Below are 20,370 nucleotides of genomic sequence, written 5' to 3'. Positions count from 1 at the left end.
CCTCCTCTGGCCCTCTTAGCAGGGGATACACCAGCATGGAATAACCTGTCAGTTACACTATTGCAGATATTTAAACCTCAACTCTATGTAAACAGCAAATATGCATACTCCTCTCATGTGTCTGAAAGAATACACGTAAAGAGCAACAGATCATAGAGTCACAGAATGGTTTGGGTTGGAAAGGAAAATATCATCTAGTCCAACCCCCTGCCATGGGCAGGGATCCATCCAAATTGCCCCAGAGAGGTCTGGACAATGTTTAAAGGTTAATCCTGGGTTAGAAGCTTTCCTGTAATCACACAGTTTTCTGGATGACTGTTGTGGTTTAAGCCCGGCCGTAAATCAGAACCACGCAGTCTCTCTTTCACTCCCCCCACCTTCCCCCCCCTGCTCCGGGAGGGATGGGGAGGAGAATTGAAAGAATGTAACTCCCACGGGTTGAGATAAGAACAGTCCAGTAACTAAGGTATAACACAAAACACTACTGCTACCATCAATAATAATAATAAGGGAAATAACAAGGGAAGAGAATACAACTGCTCACCACCCACCGACCAATACCCAGCCTGACCAAGCTGTGAGCTAGCCCTTCCGGGTAACTGCCCCCACTTTTACATCCTGGGCATGACGTGCTGTGGTATGGAATACCCCTTTGGTTAGTTTGGGTCAGGTGTCCTGTCTCTGCTTCCTCCCGGCTTCCCCTCCTCCCTGGCAGACTATGAGGCTCAGAAAGCCCTTGTTCAGACTAAACATTTGAGCAGCAACTAAAACCATCGGTGTTATCAGCGCTGTTCCTAGGCTGAAAGTCAAAACCACAGCACTGCACCAGCTACTAAGAAGGAGAAAAATGACTGCTACTGCTGAACCCAGGACAACAACTTACATATTCAGGAACCTGCACCTAGTTCATACCATCAAGGGAAGAAATTTGCCAACTCAAGAGGAGTAATGTGTCAGGAGCAGTGATAGCGCTTTGTCATTCATGGGCCCAGGTTTAAATGTCTTCTTCCAGAAAAAAATGCCCTGCAAGCTAAAGGACATTTTTAACCAAAGGAAAGTTTTGGCAAAAGTGAGATACTCGGTATGAAGTATTTTGCACTCTTTTGTTTCTGCAGAAGTTTATAGATGAATGAGGAAATAATGATAGGGTAAGATACGTTACCTAAGTGTAGACTGGTGCAAATGTTTCTGAGCCTTATCTGCTGTTTCCCTCCATCCTTGTTATCTTACAAGACATGGTGGTCCACAGTGAGTTTGCCTGTATCCTTGGCCACTAGACAAAGTGACTTTTATTTACTTTAAAACCTGTGGTGTTGTTGTGCCAGCATTGTCAGTGACTCAGGCAGTGATTAAACACAGAAGTATTTTTCCTTACATTTATGAAACATAAAGATATTTGTTTTGATTCAATCACTGTCACCTCATTAGGCACCAGGAAAGTTAGGTTATACATTGAATCAGTTTTGCACTTGGTTTTGTTTACTTTTCATAAATTAACATGGTAATTCACTGTAATAAAATTCTTCGTTTACACAAAGATATCAAAAGGCATCGTCCATTATTCTCCTTAATGTTACAGCTTTAGAATGTGCAAAGAAAAGCTCTGTTTATATTGCAGCTGGATGGAGCACTTAGCACAGAGCGTCATATCCCAGATACGCTCTGCTTTAAGGAGCAGGAGAGAAATCCCAAATAATGAAAAAGCCCCAAACCCACCCACTCCATTAAAATGTCTCCCGTCTTACTGAATTACCCATCCTAAACTCTGCTTCCTTCAATTTACATTCCTTTATCTTGGTCTAGCAAGTAGCAATGAGGTACATGCCCATAGGCAAGAGAAGGCTCGGTCCTACTAGCTGCAGAGCACAAAAGGGCTGTCCACAGTCATTAGAGCAAGAACCATATCCAGTGAAGGCGGCACAAAATTTGGACAGACAGTGCACTATTATCATTGGCAAACAACTGATCCTTTACAGTTGCAAAGCATGAAATGACCCCCAGTCCCTCTGTGCCTTAGCAGGTTATGGATTCTGGGGGCCTTTCCCTAGTGATCCAAAGCACTAGAATTCCCTGAAGAGAAAATGGTTTGTACTGCCTCTAATTTCTGATGTTGGTTGGTGTTTTCCATCATGTTATTTCATTCTGCTCTGTAACTGGTACTGGAGTTGCAGGCTAGAGAAGAAATGATGCATCTTACTCACTTCCCACATGTGGAAGTCAGGTATTGAGAGCAAAACAAAGCTTAGCTGGAACTTCTGTTTCTTCTTTTCTCTCTCTTTCCTCTTTTAGGACTGTTTATGTTTGCAGAAGCTGCAGGGGAACTGGAAGTGTACTAGCTGATCTAGAAAGGCACAAACCCCCCACAAATATCTGCTTTATTTGTGTCTCCTCTGAACATTTTTTTTTTTTTGAGGGGAAAAAAACCCAATGCAGTCAGAGAAAGGGAAGGATCTCATGGGTTAAAAATTCACTGTTGTGCTTCACATCAGATAACATTCTGGCCTGTACTTGCACCAGTCTCAGCTAATATCATTGAATGGAGAACACACAGCGGATAAGATTTGTCTATGCTTTGCCACAGCATACAACTAAAACACCCACAAGAAGATACATTCTTCTGTGCTGTGAGCCCATCATGATTTTTAAATATTCCTTACTGGTCATAAAAAAAGGCTTTCAGCACTGACACTTTAAAAACCAGGAGGAAGGGTATTTTAAAAGCCCACTTTTTTGGACAGGTCAGAAAATCCTTGCATAAGTTTTACAAGCATGTATGGGATATATATAACAGTATACATATATATACAACAGGAATACGTTAAAAATCTTGCAGGTTTAATTTGGGGAATTAAAGAATAAACTTTATGGCATTTAGAAATAGGCTAATAATTAAACCTTTCATCTAAAAGATATGAAAATCCTTTCTCTTGCATATTGATGGATGACACGCAAAGTTAGTAATTTTTACTAAATTTAACATTATCACCCATTCAAGATAAGGGGCAACAAATTAACAAGGTTCCAGACATTCAGAATGATTTATCACATCATTTCCAACATCTGTTTTGTGGAACACTGGTGGTTGTGCTCCCTAAAAGTGTTGACTGCCATCAGTTACTTGTTGATGGCCTTCACCCAACTCACAGAATTACGGTGGGTGTAATTCAGGATGGATCTGAGCCACAGAGTACATAGAAGTGGACACAAGTAGCTGTGGTGGACTGACTGAACTCCTGCAGTGGAGGGTATCAACCATTACTGCAGGCAAGTGCTTGAACTGAGTAGGGGAAGAGTAGTCGCTACAAACAGATCTGAGATCTTCAGCCAAGTCAGAGAAAACAGAGCAAGAAGTATTGGGATATTAGGGAGCAATCATAACCAGGGAAGGCTCTCAGCACAGGAAGGGGTTAGTGTTTTGGCAACCTCTCCTTGTGGAAGGAACCTCCCCACCCCACGGGTCATGTCCGCAGGCAGGGCAGAGGCACATAAGCAAGTGGCTAGGGCTGTGCTCCTGCACCCAATGGTCCCTCACTGCTCTCCCACTTCCTGAGAGACTCCTCTTGCCATGAGGGCTTCTTGTTGGACTTCATCCCAAATCCACAGTTTATGGAAAGATTTCTGCTAAGGTCAACTGGTTTGGTTTGAGTTACTGCATGGAGGCACTCTCGAATTTCATGAGTTCAGAGCGGGCTCCTGAACCTCCATCAGATGTCAAGAGAGGTGAGAGGGACGGCAAGAGGCTTGGCAATACCTGTGAAGGGCCGGAGTTGCTTGAACTGATTTTCTACATTCCCCCTTCCGCATTTTAGGGATTTTTATGGAAAACACATTTGTAATGTATTCGATTGCATGTATGCAGTGGAGAATTAGATTGGCATAAAGGTAAACAACTGGCAAATTATTCATAACTCAAAATCTGCCCAATGTCTTTTTGTTCCAAAACTTTAGAAATCAGAGACTGTGGACCAGATGTTATAAAAGAAATTACTAATTTAACTGCTAAACTGCTAAAAGGCTCACTCTAGTAATATTTTCCTGCAGAAAATGTCTGTGTCTTGTTAAAAATTTATTGAATACTGTAATTATATTACATTTGCTGTTAAACGATATTGACATTTTTGAATAAAAAGGGGTTTTTTTTGTTGGGTTTTTTTTTTTTTTTTTTTAAATCCAGGCAGGATCTATAATGTGAACATCTGGTTGCAACCTAATGTGTGGCATTGAAACAAAAAAAACCTCCTCACCCTCAAAGAAAAAAGCTTTCTGCCAATGTTTTTCTCTGTGTATTATTTTTTCAAAGTAGCTCCGACTTTTGTAGCACCAGCTATGATTAACTACCAGGACTTTTTCACTATCAGCAAATACTTAAAGGCAAGTAACCAGCAAAGTTTCAGCAAGTTGATGGCTAGTGAAATAAGGATCTATTTAGCGATGAAACAGCTGTTTTCTTGAGCAATGACCCAGCTGTTTGGCTTCAAGAATACCTGTTAGAGTTATTAATCATATTAAAAAACTTTGACCCTGGAAGGTATGAAACAGACACTTTAAGATGTGGGGATTTTTAATAAAAGGTGACTTTGTCACTTTAAGAAGTGTAAGGGGAAAAAAGGGGTCAGGGGAAGGGTTGGGATTCTTTTAGATGTATATAGATATTTAAATAGATGCACTTAATATTGCTGCCAGCTACCAATCAAGTTTCTTTTTCTTATTTAGCAGACTATGCTCTTGTAAAACACTTGCAAAATGTTTTGTACCACAGTGTTTTCCATGTCCATTTGCTCCCTAAATCTTTCTGCTGAATTACTGAGAAGGGTTTAGATGTGATATTGGTTAACTGCACCACTCAGCGTACATTTATTTTTTCCCATTTCCTATTGGGTAATGGAAGACAGAAATTTGGCTCACTTCGGCCTTGGGACCTATCCATAACTCAAAGAATGTGATTTCTACTGGAGGCTAGAGTAAGGAATACGTATAAAATTCTACCATCTAGCTGGAATGTTAAAGACAGACTTTCTTTCATAGGGTTTGCCTGTCACACAGTAGATTTAATCAAGAGAACCAGTCAATTATGGTATGCTTGCGCTGAACAGATGTGAGACACAACTCCAGTATTTAAATTGCAACTTGTGATTTTCATAAAGGTGTTGCTGGCTAGGAACATCTTCAAAAGCAAAAGTTTCCTTGTACATAGACAGGACCCAATCCTGGCTGCCATATATGCATAAAAAGTAATTCTAGTGGCTCCATTGTTATTCCAGGTGGTCCTATGCTGCGCAGCTGGAAGCACCACAAGACAGACCTATATATGTACAAAACACATGCTCTTTGGACAATGCATTAATTCACTAAAAAGTGGACAGATAAATTTCTTTTGGCTAGGTTTATGGGGATTTTCTAACTTAGGGTATTTGAATATTCTTTTGCTTAATGTCTCTTCAAAGAATAAGTAAATAGAATAAAACTCTGATATTTTAAACATGTCGGACCTGAGCTCCTTTCTTCATTTGTAACTGAACATAGAAGTGGTTTTTATGCAGAACACAATATTTTGACCTGTCAAAATGAAATGTTTCATTTAATGGAAGCTGAACCAGAGATTAAAGACAATCTAGTTAAGTTAGTATTTTTTATTTACATCATCAATTTTTATAAAACCATCCATAGGGACAGAAATTCATCTGTCAACAATGAAAATAGCACATACTTCCATCAAAGAATTAATTCATGCATTGAAGGCTACATGGACTATCATAGCTAAAATCTGCTCCCAGTTATCGTGGTTTACATTTTTTGTATTAGAGTAATCTGCCTGTTGTACTGCAGAATGACTCAAGGGTCTGGCACCGTTCCCTCCCAGCCCCACGTGATATGGGATGAACGTGCACATTTTTGCCCTGGGGCTGGACATGCATCTCTTGCCTCACTGGATACAAGCTTAACTTTCTCCTTGCAGTCCTGAGACATCTCCACACTTGAGAAGGTTTTGGGAAGGAGGCAATTAGGAGAGCATTTTGTGAGCCCTTTTTTGGCCACTACCACCATTAACCTGTTAATGACTTTGTAAATCTAGCAGTTATATCACTTCAGCAGCTAAGCATATGATAAAAATGTTCTTGCACTCAGTAAATATTACGCCAAGGTATCATGTCCACACACACACAAATAGCTCACAGTAAGACAAATCAGCACTAAGATAATTTTATAGATCAATGGAATCATTCTTAACTTGCAGAAGGTATTTGTGTTTTCAAATTCTCCCTTTTCCCAGAACAACAACATGACCTAGCTTCCACTTGTATTTTCACTACAAAGGTTTTTTCCATCTCAAAGAGAAGACAAAGCTTGCATTGCAGGCACTGCAAAGGCCCACACTGATTTCAGGCATGTGGGTGTCTAAAGTTTAAACCTGGTCTTTATGCTCAGGATGCCAAAGAGTCTTAGTTTATCCTGTAGTGATTTATACACACTGGTATTATAATACCTCACGTAAAGCTAACATAAATGAGTCAAGGAAAAGGGTGTTATAGAAAAGTGAGGACCAAAACTTGTCTCCATCACACACTGTGTTGCTCCACATCCCCTTTCAGGGTTATATGGGTTCATCTTAGGCTGCATACACTGCAGAGAAGGGAAGAGGCAGAAGATACACTTTTGCAGCAGGCACCTGCCCTGGCAGGCTCAGTGTGAGTCTCCTGCTGGCTTCTAGAATGCATATCAGCTACAGGAATAGCAGAACTGGTCTCAAGGTACCACCGATAGCATCAGGTCTGACATATTGATTGCTTGTCTACTTTTTTCTCATTAGAGGAAAATTAAATGCTGGATAACTGTGTTTCTGTGGCTGTAAACAGGATATGGGAACATAAGTGTCTTGGAAAGATGCCCTCCCTTTCTCTGCAGGTAGATGTCCATCAGCAATATCAGTGCTGATGGAAAATATTTTTTTCCTGGGTTGATAGTGGAATTTAAAACGTGATTTGTAAATGTGGTTGAAATTTGTTATGCTGAGGGCTTACCCAGGGAGGTTTTGGCAGGAACCTATCATTGAATCATCTTAATGATAAATAACTTCTGAGATACTGGAAAGCTTCATGGCTTATTCAATAACGTATTGAGTCCTAGAGACTCTCATCTGATGCCTCCAGCAGGGCAAGAGAAAGGTGTGAAGTGGCAGGTCTGAAGTGCAAGAGCAGGGTGCTCAGCAGTAGTATGTGAAGCAGACCACATCACATTGCTACCTCAGGTTTCTATCCTCTGAATACCACCATTGTCTGAAATATTGAATTGAACTGAAAATAGCCTGTGAGTTACTGGGATAGAGGGAAGAAGGAGGTCTGACCAGACAGATAGCTCATTTCAGAAGATACATTTCTTTAGGATCACTAAAAATGTTGCTCTAATTTTAATGGCATACAACAAACGTACGTAAATATAGCTTATACAGTTCCATAAATTCTTGATGGATTTTTAAATGTATAGCGAAAGATCCTATGGAAATTATATTCATATAAATTTTATTCTAATTGTGTTATATTATGAGAAGTATTATTAAAAATTAATAATTATTGTATATATGTTTGTATCACAGTATCACAGTATGTTAGAGATTGGAAGGGACCTCAAAAGATCATCTAGTCCAATCCCCCTGCTGGAGCAGGAACACCTAGATAAGGTTACACAGGAACGTGTCCAGGCGGGTTTTGAATGTCTCCAGAGAACGAGACTCCACAACCTCCCTGGGCAGCCTGTTCCAGTGTTCCGTCACCCTCACTGAGAAGAAGTTTCTTCTCAAGTTTAAGTGGAACCTCTTGTGTTCCAGTTTGTACCCATTGCCCCTTGTCCTATCATTGTTTGCCACTGTTTGTATAATGTAAGTTAAAATTATATTCATAATATATGGATGCACCCTATAGATGTATGTGTATATTTTACAGAAAAATACAGAAAAAGCTTGCTAATATTTTCTACCTAAAAATGTTTAAAAAAACCCCACAAACAAATTTAATTCCAAGTGTAATACTGGAGAAAATTTGGTGTTTCTGAGCTCTCTTCACCACTCTGGAGCAAATGTGGATGTCCATTTATTTGCGGATATGATATGGTGTGTAAAAAAGCTCTCAAGAACTTTTTAACCAGACAAGTTGGTGCTGAGCAGCTATCCAACAAGCCAAAGAATTCAGGCATTTGCCGGTATGTGAAAGAAATTTGACAAATAGCAACTCTTTGTTGCTGGCTGGTTGAGAGCACTGTTTCTATTGCCTAGCTGGATTAGTGTGCAAGAATTCCTTGTGAAATACTTAAGAACACATCTCTGTTAATTACATTAGAATGGAAAAGGAATAGTCTGCAAACAGTGTACATTTATTTTTAAAAGACTGTACCTCAGTAGCATTTATTAAATCTCTGCCTTCTCATCTAAATTCTAACAACTTTTCATTAGTGTTCTTATTTATTTATTTACTTTTACAGAGCAAGGATACAAAGTTAGGCTTCAGGATCCAAAGCTTTGTTTTATATACAGTTACTAAGTGCAACTGAATCCAAGGAAAAATATACTAGAAAGTAGAAGGCGCCAACTGGTAGGAGGATTTTTTTTTGCTTGGATAGTTTTTATTCAAATATGGTTTTCTTCTCATGAAGAAATCAAACATGCTTGCTTGAGCAATGCCATCTGCAGGTTTTCTAAAGACAATGATTTTGTTCCTTTAGATCTCCTTTCTTCAAAGACTTAAGTCCATCCTAAATATTACATTTTTAGTTTGCTCTCATTGATTTAAACAGGACTACCTATCAGTCAAAGAGGAAAGCAGTGGGGTTGCTGTGAAAAGACCCTGTTCACCATCCTTTGCCAACAGATGCATTAGGCAGACACTGTGCCATACAAATGCATATTGAGCAGCAAGATGTCCGGCTGCCTCTTAACGTCCCATTGCTGGCATAAAAATCCTGACAAAAAAAGCCTTTTATGCACGATACTCAAAAAAGAGAAAAAAATTCCTGTCCCCTTCAGTCTCTGGGGACCGCAATCCCCAGACTTCTTCAGTACTAGGAATTGTAAACGGGGACTCCTCTTGAAGGCTACAGATGACAGACAGATTTTGTGCTCCTTCCTCCCAGGTAAGCCTGTACAAGGAAGTCAGTGAATGTAACCTTGCAGTTCATCTCTTTCCACAGTTTAGCTTCCTGAATACAGGATATTTTATTCTTTTTACCCAAAGAGTGATTTCATACTCTAAATCTTGTCTGGTTTTTCAGCTATTTTAGTTAGTCTAATAAAAGACAGTATCTCTCTCTATACACCTGGCCTTGGTTATACCCTCAGACAGTACCACTTATAAAATATAATGCATCTAAAAAAGTGACATGTCCATTTTTTCTTTGAATTTTCTTATCAAGTTGAAGTGAAATGTCAACATTTTTATAATCCATGAGTACCATGAGCAAAAGCAGGAGGTTGAAATGCTGGTGGTCTGATCTCTAATTGGTTTAAAAGGTAATAAAGATAGACTGTTTCTTTTAAGACACTGCAGTCACTTTCTTTTCTTAACTCACAGCACTAATCTCTTATAGCACTGATAGTCTGCTTCCTTGCAGAGGTCCTTATAAGGCTTTGTAGCTCAAAACCAGGTTTCTCTTTGTATCTATTTGTTCTGGAAGAATCTTTTTCATTATGTCATGTGAAGCCAAAAGATAAAGTCAATTAATCTTCTTAGCACTCTCAGCCACTACATCTGTGAGAACCAAGGATTAACTTTATTATACATTATTAACTGCATTAACATTGTAGTGTTAGAAGAAGCAAAGGATACACAATCCTTGTGGGTAAGGGAAGGACTACTGGAAGGCCAGAGAAGGCCAAGCTGTTTATCCATTTTCAGTTGTTTCATAGGTTCTGAGACAGAGGCAAGTTTGTATCTGAAATGAAATGCAGTATACAGAATAAATATAAACCAAATATGAGATCAGAAAATGCGGGTGGGAACAACTCTTTCTGCTACCAAAGCTAGTTCTGGGAGAACATCATGCTAAAAGTCCACATATAAGATGTTTAGAATAAGGATTGCTTTATCCAGCGTTTGCTGGGGAGGCAAAATGATTCTGGTCCATGATGGAAGTAATAGGAATTTCATGGGGGTTTAGAATGTTTCTTTGAGGAACAGGTCTTCATGAGAGCTGGAAGAATAGAGTTATTTGAAGGCACAAAACAAGGCCAGTAGAGGAACTAATCTCTGAAACAGTCTGTTTTGTGTGCAGCTAGTGTAAATCAAGTCTACAAGGATAAATGAGGTATCTCTGGGTCAGGGCAGGTTTATGCTGTAGCTGAAGCAGTGACAGATAATCTACAGGTAGAATTAAAAAATAAAATTAAATTAAAAAAAAAAAATCTGCAGATTGTGTTTGTCTTGGTTTGGGAGCTTCAGGAATGAACACAAAATCTCACCTAATGCTAGCCCTGCCTCCAGAGGTTCCTTCCCAACTAAATCATTCTCTGATGCTAAATATCCTTCTTATACTTGCAGTATCTTTTGCAATACTGGTGAGTTTTAAAAATTTCCAAGTTACAAACATTCTACATCATGGGGAATTGTTTTTGTTCAGCAGCTTATAGAATGTAACCTAGGCACTAGCTTCATCAAATCCTATTTTGGTATTTTATTCTGCATGGTCCCTTATTGCAGAGTGGGATTTTCAAGTTTTGCAACCAAACCAATTTGTTCCTGCAGTTTCTCACCTCCTCTTTTCTCTTGTTCCTTTTACTGCATATTGTATACACATACACAAAAATGAGTACCACTTACAATTTTTCATTACTAAGGTTATCTACACATAGAAAGCTATCCACCAGTTATGCTTTCTTTATAGAAACACAATTATAGTCTTTAGAAAGGTAATGCTAAGCCTCATTTCTTTCTTTCAGGATTTGGAAGGACATATAAATCATCACAATGGGAGTAGTAAAGACTATATTAAGCTAGTATCAACCTGATGTAAATATTTCTTTGACAGAGCCATCAGCCCTCAAACCATTACGCTCACTGCTTATGCTCTAGTATTGCCAAGGTATTTAGGCTAAAATATATGGAAAGTTACAGAAATGCCTTTCTCCTGATACTGTGATATCTTCAGGCTTTTATGTGGGAGGGTGGTCTCATGGCTACAGTATGGGGCAAGAAGACAGAGAGCTTGCTTTATTTCCAGCCCTCACCCAGATTTTCTGCAGGACTTCAAATAAGTCATTGGAGGTGGCTGGAAGTGGATTGACAGTAGAGGGTGTTGGCCAGGGTTCAGTATGCACAAACTCTGCAAGGGTAAGAAATGAGGAAGCCAAAATTTTCTCTGCCTTGGGCATCTAATCTCCTTGCCTCAAAGTAATGGCATGTACTTCACTGTTTCTAAAGATAACATTTAACTACCTCATAATATATCATTATAGTAAAGGAATGTTTTCTAGATTACACTTTCTATGTGTAATCTAGATGTGACTTTCTATGAACTTCTGTATATAACTGCATGTGCCTTTTCCTTATCTCCCCACATTCCCACTTCTCCTTCTTCTTTTCAAGTTATCCAGGAAGCTCTCAAGAATCTTTAGACCCACCACTCTAAAACGCATTACACTGTCTGGCATCAGAAATATAAAATACCAGATCCCATCAAATTAACTTTTCACCACTGATGAAATTATCTGCATTGTTATCAGAGATTTACATACTTATTGCTGTGGCTCTCATAAATATATATATGGTGGGGCTTTTTTCCTCAGTGCTTTTATAAACCTCCAGATGAGTTGAGTCCTTTGCTGAGAGATTTAATTGTTGGTATATGTTTTCCATGGGAATGATGAAAGCCAGTTAGAATTAGTGTTGAGTGAACTAGAGCAATCCAGGATTATGATGAATGGAAGTAGTGAATGATCAGTAATGGATGTAAGCAAAACATTACTGTGTTTGAAGCGCCTATAATTAGAGGGACATGATACTTTAACTGAACACTGCCATGTCAAACATGGGACAAAAAAAGTTTTTAAGTCTGAAGTCTTTAAGTCTTTAAGTACTGAAAGCTTTTGAATAAGAAATTAGTTAATCAGAAAATGGTGTGTGGTTATTACTCAGCAAGGTAACTCACCCATTGCATAGCTTTAGCAGAACAGGTCTCATTTGCATTAGGGCTGAATTTGGCAAAAAGAACTAAAACACTGGGAAATGCTCCTTCAGAGCTTGAGATGACCCTGGTCACACAAAGTCCTGCCATCCCATTGCAAAGTTGTGGTCCCAGCAGTAATCAAGTGACCCCTTTCACCTACAGCTTCTCATCTCTCTTAGGCGCCTCTCAGAAATTCCTCAGGAAACATCACCCTGTGCTCAGGTTGCTGCCTGGAAGTAACTTATTTGGCCCCATGAATCTGAATCAATAGCTCAGGGTTTTATTATGTCTTTGCCCAGAAAGCTACGGCTCACAGACTATGGGGTGGTTATGTCAAATATGTCAGGCGGCAGCTGGAAAACTTACCTCTAAGGGTAGTACTTACAGAGCTGATGATCGTACTTCAAAGGATGTGACCCATATACAGGAAATCATGGAGATAAAGAAAACCTGTTTTTCTATTAAAACTCATTTCTAGTGAAATCCAAGAGTTTCTGAGGCCTAACTCAAACCTGATTGAGAGTGAGAGTAAGTTATAATAGAACATCACTTCTGGAGGATAAACCAAGCAGGTCAAAGTAATTTGTTTTAATTAGAGGAGACAGAAAGTGGACAGAATATTGATTTTTGAAAGCAGGACATCAGGAGCGCAAATCTTTACCTCCATTACAAAGCACTATGTATAATCAGAGTACTGATGGCATACAGTGGACCTTAGGTTCACCTCAGTCCTCATTTCCTGAGGTTCTTTTGACACCACTGAAGTGTATTAAAGACAATCTTGTGTGGTTTTTCAAGAGAGAAGGGATATTACGAAATGCAGCAAGAGTGGAGAAAAATAAATGATCATCAGTTATGTCCTTTTAACACTGTGTGTGTAGAGGGGGAGTGTGAGTGTGCGCACACATGTAAGTAATCTGGATTTAACTGATTTTTAGATTAAATGCTGTCAGATGCATAAAACGAACAGAAAAAAATGTTTCTGTTCTGCGCTGCGCACAGTTGGACGAGCTTGTCTGGTGACAACAATAAGTGAAGGAAAATATTAGAAGAGGAATTCGTACTTGTGCTGCTCCTTTAGGAGAAATATCTGGTAACTGGTTGTGTTTTTTCATATAGGCTTTGTTACATGTCTTTGCCTCTCTAAAGGAAAATAGATCAGGGCCAGCACACTGTAAATATTAGCAGGTTAACGTACTGGGCCATACTTGCATACTTTATTGTAAATGTTTTTGGTACTTCTTCTAAGTCTGTGTTTACCTTGGGTATTTTCTTAGTTCACACATGTGAAATAACAGCTGGGACTTGCCAAAATATAGCAGTCAAGTGCTGTACATGTAGTAGCTTTAAAACTAACACAGGTGTCCTAGATCCCTTACCAGAATAAACAGAAGCACACGATCAAGAGTGTGTCTAACCCCTCTCTTCTGGAAATGACGTGTCTTGAAATGCTTGATCTGACAGTTGCTTTGGTCTCTCAAGAAAGATGCATCACATGGGTAAAATGCTGTTGATTTCTACAAGCAAGTACACCATTTTTTATTTAAATTTAATGATAAACGTAGTATCGTAACATGAATCTAGTGATTTCCACCATGTTCCTTTTTCAGAGAAAAAGCAAGTACATTTATAATGAGCTCAGTTCACTCCTAGGTCACACCAGGAGTGGAAGGACAAGACCTCCATCACTGGAAAGACCACCCAGAGAGGAGGAAGCTATGCTTATCCAGGAGGGAGGTAAGGCAAGAAGGTCCCAATCATTTTCCTCCAGAGCCCAAGCCATGACTACCAGCAGCCTCTCCATCAGAAGCCCAGGGGCCCTAGCCATGCAGAAGGGGCCTGTTTCTTTTCATTGTAAGTAGACCTCATTTCCTTTGTGTCGGCAAGGCTGTCTATGAACAAGAAAATACAGTCACAACAAGCCACTCAGGGCTTTTATGGTGGCTTTTTTCATTTGTTGAGGTTTTGTTTCTATGATTTTACTGCTGTTTCTGTATCTGAAAGCTAAATAAAATAGGACACAGTACAGCGGTGGCAGCTACTATACACAGATGAGGAGCTTGACAAGCATTTGCACAGTTGTAGCCAACTGGGATTGAGTAAACATTCAAGGATCCCACTGATAATGCACAGGAGGAATGGGAATTCAGGACAAAATTCAGAAAATGTTGTTCTTAGAGCAGTTTTGGCTCCACAAAGATGTCATACATAAAACTGACATGCCTGTGGGGACACCTGTGCCATCTTGTTACCTCTGTAACCGAGTGGAAGTAGACAAACAAGCCCAGGCACATACAAGAAAGAAGAGCAGCTGGTTGCTTCTACCAAAGTGGTATTGCTTTACAAGGATACCATTCAGGGTAGCATCCAAAGTATTATAAGTGCAGACACTCACTTGGCACGTTCACTCAATAGGAAGTTGCATTTTACATATTAATATCATTGAGTTTCACTTATCTCATGGAAGTGTAAGATTCATATTTTCTGCAAGGACAGGAATTAAGCTGTCAGAAAATAACTGTCAATTCCCTGGAATCAATGTACTCAGTTTAAGAATTTGTGACACTGGACAGAAGTTGCCAGTACTAAAGTAAACTTCAGGTGTTGCCCATAGCTGCACCAATTCTCTGTGCTGAGAAGGTTGTCTGCTTTTTTCAGCTGTGTCAGTTGATTTGATGAAAGATACTGCTTCTTCTCAGAGCTTACCTTGCTGTTTCTGTAGATATCACAGCTCAGCAAATCTTATTGGGTGTTTTGTCCTGACCCTTCCACACAGGTTAAAGTGTCTTGGATTGAGATCTAGATTCCTGAATACTTTTCTTGTAGAAAATGTAGTACATTTACTTTTCCACATTGTGCCTGGCCAGGACAGGATTAGCATGGCATTAATCGATTGCAGGCGGATCAAGGAAGTGGATTAGAGTTGGTTTACAACCAAGAAAGTTGATGATCCTGAAGGTAAACTCCCCCACCTGGGGACATTAGATGAAGAAAGCAAGATTTAATGAACTGCTTTGAGAAAAGGGTAAAGCCAGTCTATGTCCTGGTTCCCCAGTATATTCCATTTATCCCTTGGGATAACTATATTTTAATACAATGCCAGCTTTCTTTCTAATATGATCCTTGAAATTTCTTTAAGGCCACCTAAAACGTCACGACTTTTTCCTTCATCAATCAAAACATATTTTTTTTAACTGCAGGATGTTTGTTCAGTAGAGCTCGCTGTTTTTCTTTCATTGATTTTCTTTTTAACACACGGTTGCTGAAAACTGAATTTTGAGTTTAGTCAGCTTTGTTCAAGATGCATTGCTGTTCCATGTAGAATTTGTGGTATGTTTTTTGCAGTCCAGTGTAAGGGACGTATAGCATGATGGATGATGTTTGGAATTAGAAGCTGAATGAATGAAGGCATTACCAAAGCTGCTGTCTTGTTCTGAAAAGAGAAATCTCTTTCTTTGTTACTTCTTGATAAGGAATTTACAGCACAGTGTTGGAAAAAAATCCCTCTGGAAAAAAAAAAAAAGAAAAAAGAAAAGAAAAAAGATACTTTAGATTTAGCAGTAATAGCAGTAATGTGCACTTTGTGGGGTTTGTCTTTTGTATAAAAACCTTGTGAATGTAGAAGCGTTTTAAAAGGGGGAGGAGGGGACTGTTCCTATTTTGACTTTATGGTCATTTATTAATCTTTCTATCTAAAACTGGCACTTCTTCCCGTGGAAAATATTGCTCTGACCTATATTAGTTTTGCCCACCCAATGTTAGTAGCAATCACTGGTTATTGCTACTTTTTTATTCCTGCCTAAGGAAGTCCATACAGCCCTCTGATGCCTGACACATTAATTTGCTGCCTTAGCAAATTGCATATACTGGCTCAAATGCACAGTGCTAAATTTTCAGCAAGTCAAGAATGTGCTGTTAAAATCAGGTAATCTTGTGAAACTCAGCAATTTGGGGATTTTCTCATATACTCATATGGGGAAAAAAAATGTTCAGCTTCTCCTACGTCAGGGTCCAGGGAAGTATGCTCTGTAGACAAAAGGACTCTGTGTTGTGGCAAAAAATTATTTTAGGTGCTACGGCATACAAGACTTTGGTGGGAATACTGCGTCACTAATTCATCCTCTCTGTCTAATTTGGCTGCTGAGTTCTTCCTCGGGATAATTTAGAGCAGGGACCGCAGCTGATTGCCGGGGTGTTCCCCTTAGCAGTGTTGGAGAAGCACATACCTCCGTGACTACAGTGTCATGCATTTGAGAACTGTTGCCTGTATTTGTACTGTTGGAAAATAAGCCGTAACTGCCTAAACACCATGCCAGTCCGGGTGGGCTTTGAGAAACGAGGAACTGGGGCACAGCCTGCTTCTCGTATCTGCTGTGGAGAGTGAGTACAACAAATTGCAAAATAGATCTGCATTGCCTCCATAGTGTTAGCAACTGGTATGCTTTGGAGAAGATATAAGCGATGTTCTTTAACCACTGATTTTTGACCTGTATTCCTAGATCACTAAGAAAGCAAGCATGGTGTCAGCAGGGCCAATGTCACAGTATCAGGTCTGTGCATTCAAAGACATGTCAGACTGTCCAGGACTGAAACCCACCAACCAGAAGTGATACAACTCTCTGACTGCGGGATGGTGACACATGGGAATCTATAGACACCGTTTATACTCTCTGTGTTCCCTCTCAGTTCTGTGGGTGTATTTGGCCATGAAAAGCAATGTAATCTTTGAGAATAGAAGATATTAATGTAGCAGTAGCTTTCAACACCTCATCAATTTGGATGCTTAGTGCAGTTCTCTGCCCAGTGGCTAAATTAGCATGGCATGAAACTAGCATGAAAACTACAAATCCCTGCTGCAAAACAATCAAGCAAATGATCTCTTCCACAAGCAAATTCTTGTTGTAACTTGTACAGGCTAAATTCTCAGCTAGTGTGAACCTGCATAGCCCCCTGTTCTAGATGTGGCTTTACACCAGCTGAGAATCTGGCCTCAATAGCTTTATGCTTCCTGCCCTAATAGTACTGTGTGGTAAAGAAGTCCTAACAGCATAGGCAAAACATCAGGCCATAATGTCTCAGAGGTCTTAGAGTGGAAAACAGCTTTCCAAGAAGTTCAAAGGCTGGAGAAATCAAAGCACGCTGATCCAGCACCATAATCTCAAAAACACAGTGACAAATAGGACAGGCAACTAATAGCTTCATTCTGAATAGCTGAGCGCAGGCAGATTTGGCCACTGTACCTGCAGAGTAAGTTGTCTGCCAACATGATTATCTTGCTGATAACAGAAATCTCCCAGGGAACAAGTTGCGCCTGAACCACCACTCAAATCATGACAGGTTCCCCCACACTCACATCCCCTCGCATCCACACTCTTCTCCCACTGTCTTTACTGGTGCTAGTTGCCTGTAAGGGGCAGAAATACATGAACTCTCCATCTCATGTGAGGGAGTGTTGAGAGGAGCTAGGAGCTTCCCAGGGGATGGCACTACTGGCCTGCTAGAGCAGCTGTTCTCACTGTCACTGATTTCAGGAGGGTCCACTGCAGCTCTCCAAGAAGCATTTCTAACCCTTGTGGCTGCAGAGAAAACCTTAAAACCTGAATTCCTGACAGCTCAAAAAGCAAAAGATGAATGAAAGGAACCCCAGTAAAGCTGCTTCGGCTTTACTTCCTTGCTTTCCTTCCAGCTGTGACTGAACCCCAGGGCTGCTGGTCTCTGAACAAGAGGCAGCTGCTGGGGCCAGCAAGCTGAGCTGGGGTGATCTGAGCCTCTCCTTCCTCTCCTCTTCCCTCTGTGTGCCCCATACCTGGATGCTGAGAAGCCTTTCAGCACCACCCACAGCTGCAGCCTGTTGAAGCAGAAGATGAGAGGAAGTTAGTGCAGAGCTGTGCACACTGTTGTGATGGGGACCGCACAAATATGACTGTGGGCTCTTGGATGGATGTCATCAGACATGAGAATGTGCTGCTTCCCAGAGGTGCTTTATCCCCTGGATAAGTAACCCCAATGCCCACTTCAGAAAAGGCTTTCAGATGTAACCCCAAAAAGGAAAAAGGAAGTTTTGAAAGGTGGGATCTGAGGAGAGGAAGTGACTCATGGGCTCAAAGAGAGATGGGCAGGGAGCGACAGCCGGCTGAGGCAGCAGAAGCGATCCCCAACTGTGCTGAGTCGTGGGAATGGGGGTGAGGAAGAAGCCTAAGGCAGGGGAAGCAGAGCTTCAAGAACAACGACAGTCCTACGCTTGCCTCCTGGGCTTAGGACTTTTAATGCATCCCAGTATAGCAGGCTCCCAGGCTTACAAGCACGCCTGGCTGTGCTACACATGTGGTTTGGAGGTGACTTCAGCTTCCCTCCCAGCCAGCAGAGCCCAGTAGGCCCAATTGGGTGCTGGCTGCCACACCAATGTAGTACCCCTGGCATGGCAGGCCTGCCTTCCCCAGATGTATGGGTCCACCATTGCTCTAGCCCGTGGCTGCAGCCCTTCCCTTGCCTGCCACAGTGCTCCAGCCTTCCTAGGATGGTCTGACAGGGACAAAGAGTGATAGCAGCTTCGGTGAAGAATGAGAGATTTTTGCCCTCATTTTACATTTGCAAAAAGCTCTCTTTTGTCACTTTAAAGCAGTAAGAGCAGACTTGGGTTGGGTTTCATGGGGTTTCATGAAAGATGTGACATCAGAGTCATGTTTGGGACTTTCGCACTGGCCCCTTGCAGAGCTTCTTTGCCAGGGTGGACTTTTCTCTCCCAACGGGATGGCCATTTTTACCTGACTGAAGCATGAGCTCTCTTCCTACACCCTCTTCTGCACCTTCTAATCTGTGTAACCTCTGGTAGAACAAGTTTTCTCTCCTAATGAGGAAGCTCTAAAGATCAGGACTTTGTGAAAACTAAATGAGGAATTTCCTGGCTTTCAAACAATTTCCCCTGCAAATTATGATGTTCTAATAATATCTTTTTTTTTAATTAACTGATGTCTACTTGATCCCTCATGTGTAGAGTACTCAAATAATAATCTGGCTGCAATTCTGTACTGTGGCTTCTAGAGAGGAAGTGAGGCCAGATAACAAGATGTTACCTTTTGTTCCTTTTATTTATTACGTAAGTATCTTTAATGGGTTGTCCTATGGACCAAGTAAGGTAGATCAGATGAAAGTGCTCATTTTGAACATTGAATGAGATCCTTTTTTGTTGAGCTCAGTAGTGTTACAGGACTCATTCACCACTGTAGTCGAGATGTGCACTGCAGGAATATTCCCAATCCAAGTTTTACTGGCTTTTGCTTTGTGGTATTGACTAGTCTATTTGTAATGTGTGTGTAAACAAAATTGCATATTAGTTAAGCATTTCGGGCATTGTTTAAAGCATCTTCTTCCCAGAGGTTCACAGAGCTAGAACTGGGAAGGAACTATTTCCTCCATTGCTGAGGTCATAGCAGTGGAATTAAAACAAATGGTAAGTTTGCTATAAAAGCTGAAAACAAGGCTCTACAATTCCATCTGCAAAAGCTTTAGGTAATTATGTTTTGCGTGTGCCTCCAGAACCGAAGTGTCACAAAGACACACAGCTTCCTGCAGAGGGCTTTATACAGTTATTAGTAGAAGCTTGGTTTGAAAAATGTTGCAATTAAAATCTGTGATTATTCATCAAGAGAAAGATATATACAGGATCATGGAATCACAGAATGATTTAGGTTGGAAGGGCCTTAAAAATCATATGATTCTACCCCCACCTGTCATGGGCAGGGATGCCTATCACTAGACCAAGTTGCTCAAAGATATCTTCTGTGCCCAGGAAAAGTGTGTCATAGAGCCTTTCCTGAGAGTTACTAAAGGTTAATATTCAGTTCTTGGCTACAGCGAATGGAGCTCACCTAATCTTCATTAATTTTACTTGGTTGCTTAAAGAAACAGTGCTTTCATGTGTCAGGTCCTGCTTTCGGATCTTACCTTTTATTCAACTTTTGAATCTTAGGCTTTTTTGCACTTCAGGTTTTTACTTTTTCCCAAATCTATAAAACCAGGACATGCATCCTGAAGATATATGGCAGGGGCTTGGAACTAGATAATCTTAAAGTCCTTTCCAACCCTAACTATTGTATGATTCTATGATATTGACCTGGCAAGGGCAAACAAATTATATGCCACATGCTGTATTGTCATGCCAAACTTCTCAGGCTTTTCTTAGGATCTACCTTTGGTTTAGTGAGATCCTATTGAGCTTCTGGA

General features: G+C 40.4%; 1 long non-coding RNA gene across 4 annotated transcripts; it reads right to left on the bottom strand.

Moving 5' to 3' along the window:
* Positions 1-5,615: 5,615 nt before the first annotated feature.
* LOC133208611 (uncharacterized) lies at positions 5,616-18,166 on the bottom strand. 4 transcript variants are annotated; one of them, XR_009724453.1, is made up of 5 exons: positions 17,815-18,166; positions 14,854-15,119; positions 13,527-13,654; positions 9,813-9,918; positions 5,616-6,495 (listed from the first exon to the last, which is right to left on the bottom strand). It is a non-coding gene; the product is annotated as an uncharacterized LOC133208611 (long non-coding RNA). The 4 variants fall into 4 exon arrangements; XR_009724452.1 differs by lacking the exon at positions 17,815-18,166 and adding an exon at positions 15,563-15,667; XR_009724451.1 differs by lacking the exon at positions 17,815-18,166 and adding an exon at positions 12,130-12,377 and having other exon boundaries at positions 14,854-15,661.
* Between the last annotated feature and the right edge of the window lie 2,204 nt (positions 18,167-20,370).

The sequence above is a fragment of the Neopsephotus bourkii genome, unplaced genomic scaffold, assembly GCF_033783945.1.
Source record: "Neopsephotus bourkii isolate Nb327-2 ecotype Australia unplaced genomic scaffold, CSIRO-AGI_Nbou_v1 NB_272, whole genome shotgun sequence".
Lineage (NCBI taxonomy): Eukaryota > Metazoa > Chordata > Aves > Psittaciformes > Psittacidae > Neopsephotus > Neopsephotus bourkii.
Note: the sequence above shows the minus strand (reverse complement) of the source record. Positions and strands in the feature narration are given on the sequence as shown.